At 36.3% G+C, this 23,874-nt stretch overlaps 1 protein-coding gene across 4 annotated transcripts in view; it reads right to left on the minus strand.

Moving 5' to 3' along the window:
• The window catches only part of RASAL2 (RAS protein activator like 2), a 376,611-nt gene that overhangs the window by 326,346 nt on the left and 26,391 nt on the right, over positions 1-23,874 (minus strand). The gene's annotated exons all lie outside the window — the stretch shown is intronic.

The raw sequence follows: 23,874 nt of genomic DNA on the forward strand, positions 1-23,874 counted from the left end.
AGTATTTTTTGAGCATCTCATGGAATAATTTATATATTCCAAATTTTCTCTAATTATTTTTGAACATAAGAAAACAAAGAATGCAATCTGACTATAAGTGTTAAGCATTATACAGCTAAATAAAGCCTGCAAGGCTTCGCCTACGTCAGTTTGCAAAGGATAAACTCAAAATCCTCTTAGGACTACAGAGCTTGAATATAACAAGTAAATAAGGACAACCATTCCTCTCTGTTGTGAAAAATCAAAGTATAATCTGTATTATTTTCCAGAAGTACCTTTTTAAAGCCCTCTGAATACAAGTCCATGGCAACTGTGTTTTTTCCAATAGAAATTTATAAAAGACACCTTGCTAATGGAAAATATACTGAAAATTTGCAATAATCAATAAAATTTGCAGAATTACCTATCATATCTCAGTAGAAACAAAAACTATTACTTCTCTCACTATAGAAGAGAATGCTATTTTCCTATCCAATACACACTCTCTTCCTTCCTCAATAATGGATCCCCAATTTGATTTGGAGTAGCAATTCATCTAGGTTAGTTTTCCAGTTTCCCTTATAGCTAGGTATGACCATGTGTGTGAGTTTTGGCTAATGGGTGCAAATGTGTGGGACTTTCTGGGAAAGTCACTTATAGGTAGTTGGCTTAACTGAAGGGTGGAGTCATTGATCCACTTCCTCTTTGCTGCTACCTAAGGATACTGATGCAATGGCAGAAGGTCCCGTAGGCACAGTTGTCCATAAGGTCAACTGGCCATGCCAGATGATGATAGGAAAAAGAGGAAACTGGTCCTTAATGACTACCCATTCCTACCTGTCTCCAGTCTTCTTTCATAAACTTCTATTTTGTTTAAGCCACTTTTATTTTTGAGTTTTGTTTTATGCTGTCAAACTTAAAACTAATATACTCCCCCCCCCTTTTTTTTTTGTCAAAGTCACTATTTGGGCCCTAACATAATCCTGCTCAGAGCGAGGGAAAAAAGGCAAGCCTTTTCAAACATAACTCTCTCTACCAGCCAGCTATTATGGCAAGGGAAAAAAGAAAGCATCTAGATAAATATCTATCAAAATTAAGAGAAATACTCTCTTTCCTTAAAAGCCCTTATTTTTTAAGACACTAGAAAATAAGTTACTATAAAAAGTGGTGGTCTGGGGGCTAAAAACAAAACAAAAAAAATCCTCTTTTCTACATTTTTTAGTTTTCTGGCATATCTTTGAAGATTTTACAGTCCCAAATGAGTCAAATGCCTATTTGTTTTTTGAATAAACAATGGACTTGCCATGTGATATATGTTTCTAAACTTAAGTATTACAGAAAACATCACTATCCATTTGTAAAAAACTCATTCTGGAAAATACCTTTCCCTTGTGTTTGCCATAAAATAACTTTCCATAGAGCTTTTTGGTAATTTTGACATGAAAAAACAACAGCATTCATTTATTTCCCACTTCAAAATCAATGGCCCAGAACTTAAAACATATTTTTACAAAGATGTTAAACTTACTACATCAGGTAATAGCAAAAGGATACTAAATAATAACAGTTCTAACCTAACTCCTGTTGTATGAGTACGCAATTATTCCAGCTGACAGCTGTGAAGAAGCACTAAATTTTTCTGGTCATCTAAAATATATGTGTATAGTTGCTATGTATAAATCCATGGGCAAATCTCCTAGAATGATTTAGAAAAAGACTAAAGCACATTTCTTCTCAAAACTGAATAGTGATTATTTAAACTGATAACCATTAACTGCATTATTCCAAAGTCATATTACACAACCATTTACAAACAATGGTTTACACTGGTCATTTAATAGTTCCTCTACAATTCTTTTACCCCATTCCCAAAAAGGGATGTCAAAAATACTTAAATAACCTAAAAAAGTCAAAAAAGCAAATATTAATTAACTCACTGCTTCTCAAATACTTAGAGATTACCAACTACATGTCAAGCACAGTGATGATACACAGTATTAGGCAATAGACAGAAATTCTTCTTTCATAAAGCTTTCAAAGTGGAGGAAAGAGAAACAATTTTAAAATATTTTTAAAAATCAATACAGAATGTGAAGAGCTGTAAATGAAACAGAATAACATGATTTTTAAAAAGGGGAAATTGTAATATATGTTGAACTCATTCCACAGAATGTTTTGTTAGCCCACAAAGTGTCTTAAAAATCAAGATTAGCCAAAGGAGTAGAAGAAAAATACAGAATTGGTGTCAGAGAAGCTGAGAGGAGAGGAAGTGATCAACTTTCTCTCTGTACGGAATCTATCTGTGCAGAGAGGTCAAGTAGGAGGACAGAAAGTGTCCACTGGGCTCAGCAACATGGAGTTCATGGTAACTTCTCGAGAGCATATTAGAGCATTAGTCAGACTGGAGTCAGTAAATGAGACAGAGAGGGAAATAGAAACTGAATACACACACAACTCTTGAGACATTCAACAGTGACAAGAATAATGAGAGAGTGAAAAGAAATTATTCCTGATAGTAGGTAATAATGATACTATAACACCACTTATGATATAACACTTATGACATAACCACCTATATAGGAAACTTCATTTCTTTCATTCATCATAGGTTCAATGATAGGTGTTTTTGGTTTTGCTTTAGATACTTGACTGCCTCCATTTCAGGTTTCCCTTTCTCTTTTGAAAATTTATTTTTAATTGTATAAGTAATACATGAATGTATTCTACTTGTCAAAAAAAAAAACAAACAATAGAGATAAAGCAAAATTATCCTTTAACCACCCCCACTTCCCAATCCCAGTTGCATCAGAGGGCTTACACTTACCAGTCTCGTGTATATCTTTTTCTATACATTTGCATACACTGATGCATATGTAGAACCATATATTTGGTTCTTTAGGTATAATTCGTTTACATAAATGTTAACATATTCTATCAATTATTCTGCAATTTGCTTTAGTCCCCTAAAGTATCTTGGGAATCTTTCCATATAAATTCATATAGATCTACAATGGCAAGTTAATTTAATGATTTGGGGTTTTTTTTAAATCTGCTTCAAAAAACTGCAGCAAAGGCCTGAATAAAAAACACCCTTTTTAAAAATCTATGTTCCACGCATTCTCAATGAAGGTAGTATCACTCACAATAGGGCAAATATTGGTTCTTCAGGAATGTAAAAATCTTAGCCATGAAAATGGTTTATGGCCCTCCAAAGCCCATAAATATAAACACATTACATCTATGATATTATAGATAAATATATATTACATCTATGTTAAAATTATCAAAGATAATTAAATATACATTACATCTATATATAAATAATATACATTATAAATAAATATACATTACATCTATGATATTAAAATTTAATGGTGGGTGATATGGTTTGAATATGTGTTCCTTCCAAATCTCATGTTGAAATGCGGTCTCCAGTCAGGCCTTTTCAAAACTATCAAGCAGACAGTCAGGGCCTGTGAAGCGTGCCAAAGAAATAATCCCCTGCCTTATCACCAAGCTCCTTCAGGAGAACAAAGAACAGGCCATTACCCAGGAGAAGACTGGCACTAGATTTTACCCACATGCCCAAATCTCAGGGATTTCAGTATCTACTATTCTGGGTAGATACTTTCACTGGTTGGGCGGAGTCCTTCCCTTGCAGGACAGAAAAGGCCCAAGAGGTAATAAAGGCACTAATTCAAGAAATAATTCCCAGATTCGGACTTCCCTGAGGTTTACAGAGTGAACATGGCCCCGCTTTCAAGGCTGCAGTAACCCAGGGAGTATCCCAGGCATTAGGCATACAATATCACTTACACTGTGCCTAGAGGCCAAAATCCTCAGGAAAAGTCGAGAAAATGAACGAAACACTCAAACAACATCTAAAAAAGCTAACCCAAGAAATCCACCTTGCATGGCCTGCTCTGTTGCCTTTAGCCTTACTAAGAATCCGAAACTCTCCCCAAAGAGCAGGACTTAGCCCATACGAAATGCTGTATGGACAGCCCTTCCTAACCAATGACCTTGTGCTTGACCAAGAGACAGCCAACTTAGTTGCAGACATCACCTCCTTAGCCAAATATCAACAAGTTCTTAAAACATTACAGGGAACCTGTCCCCAAGAGGAGGGAAAGGAATTTTTCCACCCTAGTGACATGGTATTAGTCAAGTCCCTTCCCTCTAACTTCCCATCCCTAGACACATCCTGGGAAGGACCCTACCCAGTCATTTTATCTACCCCAACCGCAGTTAAAGTGGCTGGAGCGGAGTCTTGGATACATTGCACTCGAGTCAAACCCTGGATACTGCCAAAGGAACCCAAAAATCCAGGCGACGGTGCTAGCTATTCCTGTGAATCTCTAGAGGATCTGCGCCTGCTCTTCAAGCAACAACCCTGAGGAAAGTAACTAGAATCATAGATCCTCGTGGCCCTCCCTTGTCGTATTTTTCTTTTTACTGTTCTCTTACCCCCTTTCACTCTCACTGCACCTCCTCCATGCTGCTGTACTACCAGTAGCTCCCCTTACCAAGAGCTTCTATGGAGAATGCAGCTTCCCGGAAATATTGACGCCCCATCGTATAGGGGTTTTTCTAAAGGAAACCCCAGTTTCACCACCCACACCCATATGCCCCTGCACTTTAGGCCATACATTTCAATCCCTGTATCTTTAACCTCCTTGTTAAGTTTGTCTCTTCCAGAATCAAAGCTGTAAAACAACACATCGTTCTTCAAATGGAGCCCCAGATGCAGTCCATGACTAAGATCTACCGCAGACCCCTGGACCAGCCTGCTAGCCCATGCTCCGATGTTAATGACATCGAAGGCACTCCTCCCGAGGAAATCTCAAATGCACAACCCCTACTACGCCCCAATTCAGCAGGAAGCAGTTGGAGCAGTCGACGGCCAACCTCCCCAACAGCACTTGCGTTTTCCTGTTGAGAGGGGGTACTGAGAGACAGGACTAGCTGGATTTCCTAGGCCGACTAACAATTTCTAAGCTTAGGTGGGGAAGGTGACTGCACCTACCTTTAAACACAGGACTTTTGTAACTCAGCTCACATCTGGCCAATCAGGTAGTAAAGAGAGCTCATTAAAATACCAATTAGTCTAAAAACAGGAGGTAAAGAAATAATCAAATCATCTCTCGCCTGACAGCACAGGGGAAAGGGCAATGATTGGGATATAAACCCCAGGCATTCGAGCTGGGAGTGGGCAACCCCCTTTGGGTCCCCTCCCATTGTGTGGGAGCTCTGTTTTCACTCTATTCAATCTTGCAATTGCAAAAAAAAAAAGAAAAGAAAAGAAAAGTGGTCTCCAGTGTTGGAGATGGGGCCTGGTCAGAGGTGTTTGGATCACAGGGGTGGATCCTCATGAATGGCTTGGCACCATTCCCTTGGTGATAAGTGAGCTCTCGCTCTGAGTTCACATAAGACCTGGCTGTTTAAAAAGTATGTAGTGCCTCCCCCACTCTTTCTTGCTCCTACTCTGGCCATGTGATGTGCCTGCTGCCCTTTTGCCTTCCGCTTCCTGAGGCCCTCACCAGAATCTGATGCCAGTGCCATGCTTGCATAGCCTACAGAACCATGAGCCAATTAAACCTCTTTTCTTTATAAATTAACAGTCTCAGGTATTTCTTTATAGCAATGCAAAAATGACCGAATACACTGGGGGTCTAAAGGACTTCTTAGGATTTTGCTTTTCAAGTAAAACATGTGAGGAGTTCACAAATTTAAAATTATGAAAAACTGGAGGCAAACAAGATGTCCTTTAACAGCTAAATGTATAAACTGTGGTACATCCAATACAATGGAGATTCACTGATTGTTTTAAATGAGCTATCAAGCCACAAAAAGTCATGGAGGAAACTTTTAACTGCATATTGCTAAACGAAAAAGGCCAGGCTACATACTGTCTGACTCCAACCATGTGACATTCTAGAAAAGGTAAAACTATAGAGACAGTAAACATATCCGTGATTGACAGAGTTTCAGGGGGAGGAAAGAATGGATGAAGAGGAGAAACACAGGGTATTTTCAGGGCAGTAAGCTATCCTATATAATACTGTAATGGTAGAGATATGGCATTATGCATTTGTCAAAACCATAGAACTGTATAATACAAAGACAGAAACCTAATGTAAACTGATAACGCATCAATATTGGTTCATCAACTGTAACAAATGTACCAAACTAACATAGAAGAAATTATGTGTGGTTGGGGGAGAGTGGCACTTGGGAACTCTCTGTATTTTCTGCACAATTTTTCTGTAAACCTCAAACTGCTCTAAAAAATAAAGTGTATTTTAAAAAACAAAAACTGTCCTTGGAGGAGCAATAATGAAAAAAAGATTGAGAAACACTGCTCTAGTCTTAAAAGACAGTGATTCAAATTTTAAACTTCCAATCTGCTTTCATAGGTTTTAGAATAATATAGAACTGGGTTCAAAATTCTGACATTTACCAATAAGGTGACAAGTTCTTTCACCTCTTAGCATTAAAAAGTAGAGGAAAGAATAAGACAAACTTTTAAAAGGGTATTTATAAAAAGAAAAACATTATGTATAGCAAAGTAAATATAACTGCACATATAAAGTGCTCTGGTTTTCACAAAGAGGAGCTCATTAAAAGGTACCCTGACTTTTTATCATGAAATATCAAAATTTGTGTACATTTCATTCCCATAAAAGGTAATAGGGTGTTTAGATAATTTTATCACTAATTTACTACAAAGGAAATCACCCTAGAAAAATCCACGTTAAAAAAAAAACTTATGACAACTGACAATTTTATATGATAATTACAACATGGAGTTCATGTGGTATAGTACCAATAAATAAACAAACAAATAAATAAATAACTTCCCTGCAGTTTCTTCACCTATCATAGGTAACTTTCCGACTCTTGGTAAAAAATGGAAAATATTTTGTCAATAACTCTGTGCCATATTGGGAATTAAAGTTAAGAATATGAAGTAATAGTAAGGAGTAACTTTTAAAAACTCAAAAACACTGTTATCACTCTGATATTGTCTACTTTTAAGTCAGAAACAGTATATACATCAATAAAAGGGTAAGTAAAAAGTTTATAGCTGTAATCAGATAATGAATAATTATAACACTAATCTATTAGATTTAGTGTAGATCATCTGAAAATCACAATTAGAACAAAAACTGAAATGCTCCATTTTTCACAAATATGGTCCTCTCAGAAAAAAGTTCCCTTATTCCCATGAGAGAAAGAAACCTAAACAGAAAGTATATACCACTAGAGATTAACAATTCTTCCAAAAAGTTGAGATCCACTAGATATTTTTATTAAAATCCACTCCCTAACATTAATACCAGAAATACGTATAGCAGAAACTTACATCTTATATTAAATACAGAAGACATTCTACTTTTACCACCCTCAATTACCTCTTCTAACCAGTAATCTTCTCTACTTTATATTTATTATATATCTATAACAACAAGGAATTTACCTTTCTTTTTCAAAATGTCCAATAAAACATGCTTTGTGATCCACAGATAAAGGGTATTATATAATCTTAAAATTATAAATAAATCAGCCAATCACTGTTATATTTCTAATATTAAAAATAGCTAACACAAATAGCATTTACTAGATGGAAGGAACTGTTCTAACTACCTTATATATATAAATTGATTTGATCCTCACAAAAGTCCTTCGAGGTATGTACTATCGTCAACTCCATTCGGATGATCAGATGCAGTGACCATACCAAAAGGTATAAATTAAGAATTTTCATATAACTTCATGTCTACTGTCACATGACTGATAGTAAAATACAGCAATCACAAACATGTATCCTGATTTCAGAGCCCTTAGAATGTGAAAAAAATGTATGCAGCTCAGAATCAAATTAAATAGGGCATTTTCATACCATTTTAGAGATGAGAGAAATGAGAAAGAGGTTATACAGCTCGTTCAAGGTTATATGGCTTATACATATAATCTCTCTGTTATGAAGAGAGACCAACACAGTGCTGTCTATGAGGCCTTAGTGTGTATGATAAAATCAGTTCTAATTCATGAAACTATTCTGAAAAAGTATCTTATGTAAAACTTTTACATTTGAGATATATTAATATGTGGTATAAAAGAACCGCCATTATGATAACAATGTACAAAAGTATATGATATCATTCATATGACTATTTCAGGGAACTTCAGGAGAATCAGCTCATGACTTTAGCATGGTTATCAATTTTTATTCTTTTTTATAAAGGTAGCCAAAAGATCTTCAGACTCCAAACAATTCTCCCTGTGCAGTCAAATAAAGACATCCATCACCATTTTTCTATTCCCATAATAATCTGAATTCTTAACTCAAGTTTCCAAAAATATAATATTTTTCTTCCTCTTCCTTCTGCATAGCTAACAGAAGGTAGAAAATACACGTGGCACTTCTCCTGACAGCTTCTGGAAAGCACTGAGCAGGAAAGAAGTGAGAGCATCTCTGTTTCCACAATGCCTTTGGCAATCCAGAACACCTGCCCTTTAAATCACCCTCACTAGAGTAAGAACAATCTCTATAAAATATGACGCAGAAATGGCGACTAAAAACAGTACCAACATTAGATTCTTTATATATTCTTCCACAGTTTAAAAAAAGTTATTTGGTATACATTTAACTAAATCATCTGAGTCACAATCATGATTTCTTTGGCCACAAACAAATCATTTCACAAAATCTTTAACTCTACTTTTTGTTCACTATTTGAAAGCATCAGTAACCATCTGAGGCTTTCTTCCTAAAACCACTGACAAAATTTTTCATTCTGTGAAATGAAATTCCAAAACTTTTAAAAAGTCATTTAAAAGTTAACAGCAGCTAATAAATTAGTGCCCAATATTATGTCCTACTATATACCTCAGATGACAGAAGCATAGGCAATAGACTTCTCTTAGCACCAACAGAAAAAAAGCAGCTGGGACTGTATGTGCCTTAGAAATGTTCCAGAAAATCTGCTTCAGCACAGTAAAAACGGTGCCACACTCCACAGAAAAACAACAGAGGGAGACAGTAGAACTAACTTCAAATGCTCAATCCCCAACTTCCTTAAAAATGCAGTAATTGGGAGAAAGAGGACAGAGGAAAATATAACTTCAATTCTGCGAGCAGAAGCAAAACAGAGAAGGGAAAGTTCTGTCTCAGACCCTGCAGTTATTTTTAAATTTCTTACTGAGAAGGATCATAGATCTACATGGATCCCTTCTACCCAAGTTTATTCTCTGGCTTTTGAAAAAAGAATAAAATCCTGAAACTAAGTAATAAACATTAGATTCTAAGACTCTGAATAACAAGAGAAAAATAAATTCCTCCACGGAAGTTAACTGCAGCTTACTGTCTCAAAATTTTGGAAAGCAGAATTATAGCCCTTGTGGATTTAAACTCTCCAATGGTTTCAACTACATTAAAAATTAAATACAAATAAATGTCACAACCTCAGAGGCCCTTAAGATCTGGCTCCTACTTACCTTTCCAATCTTATCCCCACTACATCTAATTAAAGGATAAAAGCCTTCAATTAGTTCTCAAAATTGTCAAGCTTTTCTTCTTCTAAAGCTCTGAACATATTATTCTCACTGCAGGGACAGGACTAGACCTTTATGTTTCAGTTTAAATATATCTCATCAGGGACACCTTTTCTTTTCTGGTTGTCTTATCTTTTCATCTTTTTTTTTTTTTTTTTTTTTGAGACAGAGTCTCACTTTGTCACCTAGGCTGGAGTACAGTGGCGCAATCTTGGCTCACTGCAACCTCCCCACAACAGGTTCAAGGAATCATCCCGTCTCAGCCTCCTGAGTAGCTGAGATTACTGGCACCCGCCACCACGCCCCGGTAATTTTCGTATTTTTTGGTAGAGACAGGGTTTCACCATGTTGGCCAGGCTGGTCTCGAACTCCTGACCTCAAGTGATCCTCCTGCCTCAGCCTCCCAAAGTGCTGGGACTACAGGCATGAGCCACCACACCTGGCCAAGTCCTTTAAGGGAAAAAATAAGAGTATCTAAGAAACACTGGGAAACCCTTCACATAATTTCTTTTAATCTTCACAAGAAACCTTAGATGCTATTATTCTAGATGAGGAAATAGATTTGATATGAAGATTAAGCAGCTGGTTCACGGTCCCACAGGTAAAGCAAAGACTCAAGCCCAAATGGGTCTAATTCCAAGCCTACAATCTTTCTGCTACATTATATTGCCTCTCTGTTTGAAAGAAAACTATCTTACCAGAAGGAAATGCTTAATTAAATACAGAGCTACAAAAGGACAGTGGTTTACATAAAAATCTATAAACTGAAAATCTGGATAATTAATTTCATATTCACTATCTTTATTTCTTTTATATTAGCAATCCTAGCTAACTGGGATCATGCTAGATTTAAAAAATAGCTATTTATTCTACAGACCCAAAGAGTTCATATAGTTGATATGGTTTGTCTCTGTGTCCCCACCCAAATCTCATCTTGAATTGAACTCCCATAATTCCCATATGTTGTGGGAGGGACCTGGTGGGAGATAACTGAATCATGGGGGCAGTTTCCCCATACTGTTCTCGTGTTAGTGAATAAGTCTCATGAGACCTGATGGTTTTATCAGGGGTTTCCGCTTTTGCATCCTCCTCATTCTCTCTTTGCCTACTGCCATCCATGTAAGATGGGACTTGCTCCTCCTTGCCTTCCACCATTATTGTGAGGCTTCCCCAGCCACATGGAACTGTAAGTCCAATTAAACCTCTTTATTTTGTAAATTGCCCAGTCTCAGGTATGTCTTTATCAGCAGCATGAAAATGGACTAATACAATAGTATATGTAAAATGCTATTTCTTTTCTATACTTTATATAATTGCTATAATAGGTAAATCAAGTAGTTAAACTATAGAATTTCTCAGTTTAGCCTTAGGAATTCAGCTACTACGTATTCGGAAATGGCTTTTTTTTTTTTTTTTAATGAAGAGACAAGATTTTCAACATTCTCCAATTAAGGTTAATAAATTGGGATAATATTTAGGCCAAATTAATTTGAAAAAGCCATTCACAAGTATTCTGGAAATACAAGGGGACTCCAAAAAGTTTGTAGAAAAAATGGAATTAGATGAAAATAAAAAGTATAAACTTTATTTCTCAACATAAGCTCCATCAAGGTCAAGACACCTGTAGGCAATAATAACACATATTTAGTCCATCCTTAAAGAACTGAGGGTCCTGCATTAACCATGTCAATGCAGCCTTTTTTACATTTTTAACTGAAGAAAAATGGATACGCTTTATAGACGTTTTAAGATTAAGAAATAAAAAAGTCAGAAGGAGCCAAATCAGGACTGTAGGGTGGATGCCTAATAAATGTGCATCAAAACTATCCCAAAATTGACCTTGTTTGATGAGAAGAATGAGCAAGAGCACTATCATGGTGGAGAAGGACTCTCTGGTGAAGCTTTCCTAGGCATTTTTCTGCTCAAGCTTTAGCTAACTTTCTTAAAATACTCTTACAATAAGCAGATGTTGGCATTCATTGGCCCTCCCAAAAGTCAACAAGCAAAATGCCTTGCGTATCCCAAAAAAAGTGTTGCCATGACCTTTGTTCTTGATCAGTCTGCTTCTGCTCTCACTTCCACCTCTTGGTAGCCAGTGATTTGATTGCACTTTGTCTTCAGGATGTACTGGTAAAACCATGTTCATTTATTGTTAAAATTCTTCAAAGAAATCCTTCAGAATGTTGATCCCACCTGTTTGAAATTTCCAGTGAAAGCTCTGCTCTTGTCTGCAATTGATCTGGGAGCAACAGTTTTGGCACCCACTGAGCAGAGTCAGAATTGTGTAAAATGAACCAGCTGAAATGTCTATGGCGTTGGCTATTGTTTTTGCTGTTAATCATCGGTCTCCTGCAATTAGAATACGAAAAAGATTAACTGATGTCGATTGCCTGCCCCTATAGCAGGCTTCACCTTCAACATCATCTTATCCTTCTTTTTTTTTTTTTTTTTTTGAGATAGGGTCTCACTTTGCCACCTAGGCTGGGGTGCCATGCCACGATCACGGCTCACTACAGCCTCAACCTTCCAGGCTCAAGCAATCCTCCCACCTCAGCTTCCCAAGTAGCTGGGACTACTCACTCTAGGCCATGTCCTGAGATTACCCAAACAGCTCTACAGAGAGGTCCACATGATTAACAACTAAGGCTTCCTGCCAAAAGCCAGAGAGGAAGTAAAGTCTCCTGACAATAGCCATCCTCCCACCCCAAAGAGGCCTTCAGATGACTTCAGCCTTGCCAACATCTTGCCTACAATGTTATGAGAATCCCTGAGCCAGAACAACTCTGCTAACTGGCTCCTAAATTTCTGATGCACAAAACTATGTGAGATAATAGATAAATGTTCATTGTTTTAAGCTGCTAAGTTTAGGGGTAGTTTGTTATACAGCAATAGATAAAAAATTTAAGTATCTCTCAATTATTAAATTTCTCACATTGTTTGCACCTCAACTTTTTTCCTTTCCCAACATTCATCAGAATCTTGAGGAGCAAGGCAGCTATTAATTAGAAAAGGTATCTCCACATGATCGTCACACCCTTCCCTGATTTGACAGTCACTCATAAAGAACATAATTAGCTGAAAATAAATGAGGTGCCCTTTAGATGTTAAGTACAGTAAGAAAGAGAGGCACTGACAAACTTAGCACTCAGGCTCCACTATTACTTACTGGTTTGACTTATTTAAACCTCAGGGGGATTCCCTCTACTCTCTTTTATATTTGCCCTGTGGAAAGGCTTTCATTGGGAGCAGGGCAAGAGCCCTAACCAGAATTTTTATGAAAACCTAATAACCCTAAAGTACCTAATTACATATCAGACAAATTTTCAAAACTTTGTTAGACAGTGAGTTATAAAGCAACTTACATTACTTCCCTGCCACCACACATTCCCCAACTCCTTACCGCAAAACAAAGTAATTTAAAAAAAAAAAAAAAAAAAAGAAGTAACAGGGAGCAGAATGTTTTCTGGTGGCATTTAAGATTAAGAAAGTTAAATAACTTCCTTGCACACACACCACATTCAAGTCTGTCCTGCTATTCATAGAGTTGCTAGGTTTACTTGTGGCTGAAACAGTGTCACCAAAGTGATCATGGAAAGGCAGATAACAGGCTTTTTGTTTCATGCCATGATAATATTTATAACAAAAAGGCAGGGGAGCAAAATGCGTAAGAGTAAAGCTAATGCCTCAGACAAGTTTACTAAAAAGTTGAAGTGAGGAAAGGAAGAAAGAAGGATGACAGAGGACAAAGCATTGAGCTCTAAAACATACCAAACTGCACTCTTAATTAATGGATTTCACTTCCCTGCCTCAAACTCTTCTAAAAGTATCATTTAAATTTCTGAATTGTAGGCCGGGCACGGTGGCTCACGCCTGTAATCCCAGCACTTTGGGAGGCCGAGGCGGGTGGATCACCTGAGGTCAGAAGTTTGAGACCAGCCTGGCTGACATGGACTCTGTCTCTACTAAAAATACAAAAATTAGCTAGGTATGGTGGCACATACCTGCGGTCCCAGCTACTTGGGAGGTTGAGGCAGGAGAATCGCTTGAACCCGGGAGGCAGAGGTTGCAGTAAGCCAAGATTACGCCACTGCACTCCAACCTGGGTGACAGAGCAAGACTCCGTCTCAAAAAAAAAAAAAAAAAAAAAAAAAATTCTGAATTGTAAAAGGTGAATCAAAACAACAAAAATGACATACAAATCAGTTATGGTACACATCCTCCAAACCTTAGAAAAAATAAAATCCATCTTGCTATTCAAATTCTACCTCCAAGTTAAATACCCAAAGAGATTTCTCCTCAACTTTAAAAAGGTGTCATTCATAATTGCAAAACCACCATTACTTTTGCACCAACCTAATAACTACTTTGTATAACTACAGGTAAATTACTGGGTGATTTATGTTCTCCTCATATATGATCCTATTCACTTCTAGATTAGAAACTACAAACATACAAGCTTGCTTATATGATCTTCAAGCCCACAGAAGATCAGAAAGAAATAAGAAAACAGGTAACAGGTATGGTACACTGACAGTAGTAAATTATTTTTTTAAGGAAAAAGAGGCCAGTCACAGTGGCTCACACCTATAATCCCAGCACTTTGGGAGGCCAAGGCAGGAGGATCACTTGAGCCCAAGAGCTCGAGAACAGCCTTGGCAACATAGTGAGACTCTGTCTCTACAAAAAAAAAAAAAAAAATTTAAAAATTTTAAAATTAGCCAGGCATAGTGGTATACACTTGCAGTCCCAGCTACTCAGGAGGCTGAGGTAGGAGGATGGCTACAGCCCAGGAGTTTGAGGCTACACTCCAGTGTGGGTGGCAGAGCAAGACTCTAAGAGAAGGAAAAAGAGAAGGGGGAAGAGAGGGAAGAGAAAGAGGGAAGGGAAGAAGGAGGGGAAGGGAGGAAGAAAAGATGCCTGACGATGAGGAAGGAAACAAAAATTCTAAAACATGACTACAAAGACTCAAAACAGAATAGCCTAATTGGAATTTTAGTACAGGGATAAACAGTTGCACCATGTTCAAAACTACTGAGGGCATTCAGGTAGCATGTAATTGTTACTTTTATAAACATGTCAAGTTAATACAGTATAATATTTAAGAGTTCAGGCTCTGTGGTCAGGCTGCCCAGAATTCACAGTAGCATTCAGCTACTCACAATTCATGTGACCTCAAGAAAATTCACATCATTTTACTTCCTTGGGGATAACTCACCTACTCCTCAGTCTAACATTTAACTTGTGCATGATGAGGAAATAAGATAGTTGATAAAAGAATGTTCAGTTAAGTGTCAGGTTTTTGGAAAAACCACCACCACCTCGCAAGAGTTACTAAAAGAATGTTAAATTAGGTTTGGTGTATACTTTCCAAGAGGGAAGAGAATGAACTGAAATATATCCTAGCTGGGTGCAGTAGCTCACACCCGTAATCTCAGTATTTTGGGAGGCCAAGGCAGGAGGTCTGCTTGAGACCAGGAGTTTGAGACCAGCCTCGGCAACAAATACGTACCCTGTCTCCACAAAAAAAAAAAAAAAAAAAAAAGATTATCCAGGCGTGGTAGTGCACGACTACAGTGCCAGCTACTCAGGAGGCTGAGGCAGGAGGATCACTTGAGCCTGGGAGTTCAAGACTGCAGTGAGCTATGATTGTGCCACTGCAGTCCAGTCTGGGCCACAGAGTGAAACCCTGTCTATACCTAAATAAATAAATATTTCCATTTAAGAGGCTTGCCTTTAAAAGGGTCTTGGCACTTACTGGGTTTTACTCTAATTATCTGGAATTTTAAAACATGAATTAATCTTGTAACCTAACAATAACAAACGTTTTTTTTTTTGTTTTTTTGTTTTTTTTGTTTTTTTGTTTTTGAGACAGAGTCTCGCTCTTTCACCCAGGCTGGACTGCAGTGGTGCTATCTCGGCTCACTCCAAGCTCCGCCTCCTGGGTTCACGCCATTCTCCTGCCTCAGCCTCCCGAGTAGCTGGGACTACAGGCACCCACCACCGCGCCCGGCTAATTTTTTGTATTTTTAGTAGAGACGGGGTTTCACTGTGTTAGCCAGGATGGTCTCAATTTCCCGACCTCGTGATCCGCCCGCCTCGGCCTCCCAAAGTGCTGGGATTACAGGCGACAAATGTTATTTTTTAAGTGAAAGGAATATATGACAGGAAAAGCCAAGTCAGAAGACCAAGATTAATATTTGATTACATCTGCCAAACAAGGTGAAGAAAAAACAAATCTTTAGTCTAGAGGTTTGTTTATTCTGTTTCCCCCTAAAGTTAGCATCTAAAGACCAGGACTAAATCTAAGATACTAGACGTTACATATGGCTTCCTTACATTTCCTGTATGATAAACTATTCAATATATACTGTAGTCAAGATCGCATTCAAGAACTAACTTGTACACAATATATAATAAGTAAAAGAATAAATTCTCTCTCCCACACAGAGGTGATATAGTTGAGATTATGTAAGATTTTCTACGGGGGAAAAACATGCTCCTTCAAACATCAGATGTCAAAACAAATACAGTGGCCCAGGGGGATATTTCAGGGCAACTTAACATAAAACAGAAAAGAAACTTAATTAAACATTTTTCTTTTAACCTTCAACCTCCAAAGTCCAAAGTCATATGACCTGCCAATTGTCAATCACATATTACATCTCCTTGTGTTAAAATTTGGGTAGAAGTCAATGACCACAGGCCCAGAGTGACAATGAAATAGATACGGAAATTGGCTTTTAAAAAAATCAAGTTTAAGACATTATCTTAAATGCACTATATAGTAATTGTTTTATAAACTGCCCTGCTGAATTTGAATATACTACGGAAAAGACCTGTTCTATATTTGAAATGAAGCTTTTCCTTAATTATGCAAATGTCTGTGTATCATAAAAAGGGAAACTCTGTAATACTAACACTTATGTTAATTCTAAAATATAAATCTGGCCAATGAGTCCTGGTGTTTTAATTACTCTAATTTAATGTACTAGTGTCAAAAAGAAAAAAACATGTTTTCACGTGCATACATGTATCAAACATTCATTTTTCAACAAAGATGCCAAGACCACTCAATGAGGAAAGGAAAATCTTTCTAACAATGATGTCAGGATAATTGGATATCCACAGGCTAAAAAATAATCTTATGGGCTCTTACCTCATAATCATACACAAAAATTAACTTAAATGGATCACGGGTCTAAATTTTAAAACTAAACTATAAAATTTCTTCAAAAAAAAATGTTCATGACCTTCAATTAAGCTGAGTTCTTAGATATGATACTAAAACCATCAATTGTAAAAGAAAAACCTGACGAACTGAACTGCATCAAAATTTTAAATTTTTACACTCCAAAAGACATCAAGAAATAAACAGGCCACACACTAAAAGAAAACATATAAAAATCACCTATCTTTATAAAGATCTTTTATTCAGAATATATAAAGAATTCATACAACTCATTAAGCAGACAGACAGCCCAATTTTAAAATGGACAAAACATATGAAGTGACACTTCACTAAAGAAAATATACAAATATATAGTAAGCACATAACAAGGTGTTCAACATCATTAGTAATCACGAAAAATACAAGTTAAAACCACAATGAAATGCCACTTTACATACATTAGGATGGCTACTAGAAAATGAAAAAAGTAACAGAAAAATAAGTGTTGGGGAGGATATGGAGAAATCAGAGCCCTTATACAATACCAGTGGAAATGCAGAATGGTGCAGCTGCTATAGAAAACAATTTGGCATTTCCTCAAAAGGTTAAACATAGAGTGACTATATGACCCAGCCATTCCAGTCCTAGGTATATGCCAAAGAGAACTGAAAGCTATGTACCTTAACATATAAAACATACGTATGTTCATACTATATAAAACATATGTATGTTAACATAAAAACTTGTACATGAATGTTCATAGTAGCATTATTCATAATAGCTGAACAACCCAAATGTCCATCTACTAATGAATGAATGAATGAATGAATAAACAAAGTATGGTATATCTATACAATAGAATCTTATTCAGCCAAAAAAAAGAATGAAGTACTAATTCATGTTACAACATGGATGAACCCTGAAAACACCATGGTGAAAGAACCCAGTCACAAAGAGCCACAAATTTTATGATTCTATGTATTGAAATGTCCAGAAATGGCACATTTAGGGGAATCAGAAAGCAGATCAGTGGTTGCCTAGGGCTGGGAGTGGGAATTAACTGCAAACAGATACAAAGGAATTTGTGGGAATAATGGAAATGTTCTAAAACTGGATTGAAGTGATGGTTATACGACTTTATAAATTTACTAATAATCAGTGAATTGTACAATTACAATGAATGAATTTTATGTACATAAATTACACCTCAATAAAGTTACTTAACAAAAAAAGATGTACAGAGTATTATTGTTTCAAATAAAAACAACAAAATCATTTCCTTCTCTCTATTGTAACATCACCAATGTGAGATTCTGAGTAACTCATTTAATCCTCATAACAAACTAACAAGTAGAATTCTATTATTACCTTCATATCACAAACCAGGGAACTGAGACAGAGAGATTAAGTATTATGTTATTCAGTTAATAAATGGCATGACCAGAGTTAGAACTCCTATTTATCTGACTTCAAATAATAAAAATTGATAGGCACTTCATTTGTTCACAAAATGCATAAGCATTTTTTTCTATGAATCAATTTTTTTAATTCTGAGGTTTTAAAGGAAAGAAATTCTTTAGACACCAAAGAGATCATAAATACTTGGGTAGTGATGTAGAAAGAACACTTCATTAAAGTCAGAAGAACTGGGTTGATGAACCTTAGGTGAAAATGAAAGAATTGAACTACAGTATCTTTAAGGGCCCTTTCAAATTTTGTTCCACAAAATCAAATGTCTTCCACAGAAAATTGAGAAATTTTTCACCAATGGTTTTCCATAGCTTTAGTAACTTAGTTACTAGAGCAATCATTTCCTCTTCTTAATTTTTTATATTTAGAGGCAATGCTCTTTATCTGGCTCTGTCTTTTTCTACCAGTCATTTACAGTAAACTTCTATTCTTTAAAAAGAAATTAACACTGACAAAATTCAACTGAAATGATGTACAATTCTCCTGATCAGAGATTGAGGGGGAAATGTATAGGCTATGGGAGCACATGTATGAAAAGTCTAGATTCTAGAATAAGTATGGAGATACTAGATATTAAAGGTGATCTTTTAAAGATCACCACTAGAGGAATGTATCTCCAGCCTAAAAGTAACAAAGTTATAAAATGTAATGTTCACTCCATTTCCTCTGTAAGCCTTGAGTTTTGTTTCTATCAGGTAATTCTCTCAAATACAGGGTTTCAAAAAAGACAGGCTCTTTCCAGATAATTTATCCCTGAAATTTTAAAAATCAGAGAAAACACTATCAATGACAAAGGAATGATGTATTATGATTACTTACTATGAAAAATGGCAAAGAGTTACTGCTGTTCTTGTTATTTTCACAGGAAAAAAGAGGATTGCAATTACCATTTCCTTGTGCCTTTAAATGCTTCTATTTCAGAATAGAAAATATTTTTTTTCCTGCTGCCTAATTTTTAACAGGCTATGTTTTTCTCTAAAACTCAAGAATAATTCGAAGCCAAGAGAAAACACTGAACTTAATAAATATACTATCATTAAGTACTGGGTAATAACAAATATTAGAAGGAATGCTACTTAAAAACCAGGTATAACCTTTGATAAGTCTCTATCTTCAAGCCACTATACTGTGACACATTCCACACATTCTGGAAATATTAATCATTACAGGTTGAGTCAACTCAACCTACAGTTTGTGGGTCACAAGATGACTGAGGCAAAATAAGCTACAAAATGAAGGACAAAGAATTAGACAGCAATCCTACCTTAAGTATTTCAGAAAGAAAGACAGTATTAATCTAGCTGCTATAAGTGGGTGTTTGCTTCTCTTGTGCTGAAGTCCAAGCCTCAAACCACTGACTGAGTCAGTTTTACTCAGAGAAGTCATGAGGCAGCAGACTGGACATGACAGCATGCTATGTAATGAATGACACACCCTGTTTCTGAGCACAAACCTGAAGCATCAGAACAATGTTAATAAAAGTCATTTACAGGAATTGAATGAATGTCACTGCTCCCTTATCTTTCCACTCCCCATCATCTCCCATGGAATATGAAGAACAACTTCCAAACAATAATGCAAGTAGAAATCTGAAAAAGGCAGCTAGGTTGTAAAGTGTACTCACTCTTGAGCTTTCCCACATTTTTATTTAAATAGATTTCAGAAATAAGTGAGACAATTTTAATAAACTATTCAATGTAACTACCTGTACATGGTTAAAAGTGTTTTTTAAAAGGTAATGACTAAAAGAATGGTGTTTCTTTAAATCTTACTCATGGAGGGTGCAAATGCGCAGTGCACAGCCCATCCCAGCTGTTCAATATTACACAACAATATGGCCAGAGTCTAGAATCCTGATTATGCCAGTCAGGATTGCCTTGCTAGTCAACCTAGGCAAATAAATAGATGAATATTTCTACTTACAGCATTTATTTACTGTCTACAATCTTAAAAAATATACATTATATATCTTTACATGTGTTTGAGACTTGTCACTGCAACTAGACAACAGGCTATTTGAGGGCAGGAACCAGGTCTTCTGCTTCGTGCTACTGATTACAAGATAATAACATAGGCTCCACAGCCATATCACCAGGTTTCAAATCCAAACTCCACCACCAGCTTTGTGACCTTGTCCAAGATACTTATCTTCCCTATGTCTCAGTTTTCTTATTTGCAAGAGAGGTAAGAGCATATGACGGCTGTAAAATTTATACAAGTAGTAAGTTCTGAGTACCCAGAAAGTGTCTGGCACATAGTAAGCATTATAAAATATCAGTTATTATAACTATCTGTATCCCTACAATGCCTAGCACCAGCCCTTGCTCCTTAGGTAGGTGTCCAAGTATCTGCCAATTGGCCAAAAATATGTACTATATCAACAATACAATTTCTCTCACTGTCACCATCTAATTTATGAAAAATGAACTCTGTGCTATTCTAGAATATCTTCTTTAATTCTTCAAGATGTCTTACGCAATTAGTCTAAAATGTAGGATTATATATCCCTACTTTTCAATCTAGTTGAAAAGGAAATGAAAAATAACTAACTAAACAAATTATTCACCTGTTCGTTCTGCATCCGTTTGACAGTCCCAGCTACTAAGTGTGAGAAAGCAGAAGCCTTGTCAATGTAATTGTAAGCTACTTAAAATATCACATCGATTATCAGAATACAGGAAAGTATACTGTTATTCTTCTGAAAAATAATTAAGTTAATTTCAGTAGCAAAAAATAAAATACCATGATTTTAAGCTTTTTGAGGCCCTCACCAGAAGCAGATGCCGGCACCACATTTCCTGTACAGCCTGAAGAACTCTGAGACAATTAAACTTCTTCTCTTTATAAATTACCCAGCCTCATGGAATTCCTTCACAGCAACACAAAGAGGACTAATACAGTAAGCATATATTCTATGTTGCATATGAAGAGATGCCATTCCAAAGACCTAGGAAATAATTTAGTGAAAGAAACTTAAAATAAGGTAGTAAAATATATTCTCAGCAACTACCACCAGTCAGATAATTCAATTTCCCCTAAAATATAAAGCAAAAATGATCTGAAATGTAAAACATTTACTATACATATGCCACAGAAATTGGCCAAAATGCTGCATATTTGCTAGAGGAAATAAGATTAAAGGAAGCATTTCAAGTGACCATAACTTCCTTAACATACTTTTTCTAACTGATGTTTGGGCAATAATTCTCCCAGGATATTTCTGCCAATTTGTAAGAACCTAAAAAGGATAGGAGATAATTTCTCTAAGTATGAGATATAACATTTTCAAACTCAAGTTTTTTACCTCACTATAACACTTCTTTGATGCTGAATAAATAGAAAAAAAAGCTTATGGAGAAAGGAAATTCTACCACTGAAATATTGCGGCATTTTAAAAGTTAACCCATTTTAATAAAGCTGATAAAAAATGTGTTTTTTTAAAAAGCCAAATCAACTGATACAAGCTGGTAATAAAATTAGAGAGTCTCTCCCAAAGGAGGGCGGGGCAATTCTGAAAGAGAGGCTATTGTCTCATACCATATAGGTCTAATAGGTTATCATACATAAAATACGAATAACATTTTCTTATTAAAAATCTTACTAAAGCTGTTGAAAGAAAACTTAGGTTTAATCAAAATATCTTTGCAAAATAAACATCCTAATAAAAGAGTAAACTAACGGTAAAATAATCACAACTTACTAAGCTACTCATTTATAAAAATATTTGCCTCCCGTCCACTAAACTCTTATCTACAGAGAATATGGACTGCAAACTAAATTATATTTTAGAAAACATTTCTCTAAGGCAGAGTTTCTCAGCCTAGGTACTTACCCTTGATATTTGGGACAGGATAAGTCTTTGGTATGAGGGGCACCATGCACTGTAAAATGTTTAGCAGTACTCTGGGCTCTACCCACAAGATACCAGTGGCTCCCCACCTCCCTACTCCAGTTGTGACAACCAAAAATGTCTGCAGACTTTGTCAAATGTCCCCTGGAGGGCAAAATTCCCCTAGGCTGAGAACTACCACTCTAAGGATTGAACAGCTTTGACAGAACTTCAGACTCTCTCCTATCCTCTCTACATAAAATTTAATAAAAATTAGCTACCACTTCTTCCAGTGATTTTCAAATTTTATGCCCAAAGCCCTGAGTCCCTAGGAAATGTCTCAGGAACACCCATGGGGCATGTAACCAGAGCAGGTCTACTTTCATTTTCTGGGGTTCTGGATATTTCCTTTGGGTGGGAAAAAGTTTGGAAATCCTGTCATAGATAAGTATGTCACTAATAGTGCATTTTGGGCCAGGCAAGGTGGCTCATGCCTATAATCCCAGCACTTTGGAAGGCCAAGGCAGAAGGATCGCTTGAGCCCAGAAGTTCAAGACCAGCCTAGGCAACATGACAAAGCCCCATCTCTACAAAAAATACAAAAATCAGTGTGGCATCATGGCGTGCACCTGTAGTCCCAGCTACTCAGAAGGCTGAGGCAGGAGGATCAATTGAGCCCAGGAGGTTGAGGCTGCAATGAGCCATGACTGTACCACTGCATTCCGCCTGGGTGACAGAAAAAACAAAAATATTACCTTTTATACAACATTGAATTTAAAACCTCACATTTTTTTCTGTCACTTCTCTATTTTTAAATTCAGGATCAATTTCAGAAAACCTGACATCTGGAAGAGCTCTAGGAGAGAGGACAGTGAAGTGGGGACCACAAAGCAAGTTTGAACATGTAGCTTATCTATATCTACTTAGCGCAACAGGAACTGTAATTGTAGTTTTTAGAAGCATTACAGTACTTTCTACTTTGGTTAAACAAAAATTAGATGTTCAAAGCCCTGAATTATAAAATTCAAGGCCAAGTTTCGTCCTCAGGAAAAACTAATAAATGAAATGAATGCTGTAATTATGTGTTAGCTTTTAAAACTCCAAAAATTCTTTCAATTCATAAATTGAAAACAGATACCCTTGTTCTCTCTCGGCCTTCAAAGATCTCATAATTTAATCATCTTAAACAGGAGAGCAATACGTATAACATGTTGAATGTTCTATGTCAGGAGATCTCGACTTTTAATGTATATCCAAATTACCTGGGTGCCTGTTAAATGCAATTCCTAGGCAGCTCCCAGATATTCTGATTGGTGAGAGATGGGTGAAGGAAGGGTCCAAGGATCTGAATTTTTAACAAGCATTCCAGGTGATTTTTAGATAGATGATCTGAAAAACTCATTTTGTAAAACACTGGTCAATATGCTGAATTTGGCACACACATTATATAGTGTTATCATGAAATTCTATCCTTTTCTATCCCTAGACTATTCCATACTTGGTATTACCACTAGTCTCTGGTCAACTCATCTAAGATCTAAAAATTAATTTTAAATACTATACAATTAAAATCATCCAAAGTAGTGTGTGAGCAAAAAAAAAAAATGGAAAGTAAGTATTACAGATTCATTTTATGATGAATAGCTAGGCTATAAAATTTGACAAATCCAAACCATTAATCTTTCCCTTGTGAAAAAAACTACATTTATCCCAGCTATAATTTTATATATTACAAGACATTCCAAAAAAACAAAAACTTTACTGGTTATGAAAATCCTAGCTCCTTGACAAAGGTTTTCATGCACCACAAACATACTTGGCTCTAACAAATAGTACAGTCAGTTCATGAATCAGTCTTCATTTATTTTCT

This window comes from Pan paniscus, chromosome 1, assembly GCF_029289425.2.
Source record: "Pan paniscus chromosome 1, NHGRI_mPanPan1-v2.0_pri, whole genome shotgun sequence".
In the NCBI taxonomy this organism is placed as follows: domain Eukaryota; kingdom Metazoa; phylum Chordata; class Mammalia; order Primates; family Hominidae; genus Pan; species Pan paniscus.